General features: G+C 40.5%; 1 long non-coding RNA gene across 1 annotated transcript; it reads left to right on the top strand.

Moving 5' to 3' along the window:
• The first annotated feature begins 56 nt into the window (after positions 1–56).
• LOC103461567 (uncharacterized) lies at positions 57–1372 on the top strand. The gene is made up of 3 exons (XR_533143.2): positions 57–339; positions 412–463; positions 1267–1372. It is a non-coding gene; the product is annotated as an uncharacterized LOC103461567 (long non-coding RNA).
• The last annotated feature ends 6 nt before the right edge of the window (positions 1373–1378 follow it).

Raw genomic sequence — 1378 nt, 5'->3', positions numbered from 1 at the left:
AAACGATAAACACAGCAGAAATAAAAAACCACCTACAATAAAAACCACRATTAAAATGGGTTATGACATCTTRGTAAGCAAAACTGCATTTCAAAAAATACTGTAATGGAAATTAGCGATTAATTTATTGCTCAGTACTCAAAATAAAAGTGGGGATACAGAATATATATATATAAATGCACTTAAAAGTTCTGACACTTTCTAAAATCCGAATATGTAACCCGATTGTTTCCATCAGACCAAATGCTTCATCTGCGGCATCGGGAACGACTACTTTGATCGGACGCCTCACGGGTTTGAAACTCACACCCTGCAAGAGCACAACCTGGCCAACTACCTGTAAGAGCAGCAACACACTTAAAACAGGAATATTTTCAATATTTTAATGAACTCCTGCCCTCCTTTGTGCAGGTTCTTCCTGATGTACCTAATCAACAAGGATGAGACTGAACACACGGGTCAGGTACGTGAAAACCTCCGTCTGTTGGTGCCTCTGCACACTAAGACAGCAGAGGACAGACAGGAAGCTCCGGTCTCGGGTTTTTTACTTATGCAACATTTCAAGTGGGCTGAAATGTTGCAGGGGAATGAAGCAATGCGTGGGATCGCTTTGACAATATCTGTGCACCTGAGGTTTAAGTTGTTTTTATTTGATGTGCCGTTTGTAAAAAACTAATTCCGATTTATAGAAAATAGGTTTGTTGATCAGGACTGTGGAATAAGTTCCTTTTTATGTTTATAATTCCATTTTGTACAATTTTAAATTCAATGGAAATGCAGCTACTGACGGTCTAAGCCAGCGGTGTCCAAAATGAGGTTAGGGGGCCATTTGTGGCCTCAACTACAGGATGCAGTTTGGACCAAATCCTGATCATGAACACTCTTAAAGGGCCGGTTGTGCCAGAATGTATTGATAAAACCTGCTAAAGTATCAATGAATCCTTAAATAATAATATTGAACATCTTTTGGGAAAAAATSTCTTGTTCTAAGTTAAATAATCTGCCACTGGAACTAGCCTCYATTTGTAGCTACAAAGCTAATTTTAAGTWAATTTTGTCTTATTTCAAGTGAACTGTGTTTTTGCAGTGTACGCACTGTGCTTTGACTGACCTGTTTTTGTTTCGCTTAATGCGCCGGAAAATGCGGCATTGATCAGATAAAATAAAAAAGTCAATGAACTTTAGTGAAAGTTTTACACCACTGGTTTCTCGCCTTGCTGAATTTTTCATCCCAACCAACCGAACGTTTCCCGTTTCCTCTTCCAGGAGTCGTACGTGTGGAAGATGTACCAGGAGAGATGCTGGGACTTCTTCCCTGCAGGAGACTGCTTCCGTAAGCAATACGAGGACCAGCTGGGTTAGGAGGGGGGGCGGCCCG

Source organism: Poecilia reticulata, unplaced genomic scaffold (assembly GCF_000633615.1).
Source record: "Poecilia reticulata strain Guanapo unplaced genomic scaffold, Guppy_female_1.0+MT scaffold_2349, whole genome shotgun sequence".
NCBI lineage: Eukaryota > Metazoa > Chordata > Actinopteri > Cyprinodontiformes > Poeciliidae > Poecilia > Poecilia reticulata.
This window is presented reverse-complemented; position numbering and strand designations above follow the sequence as displayed.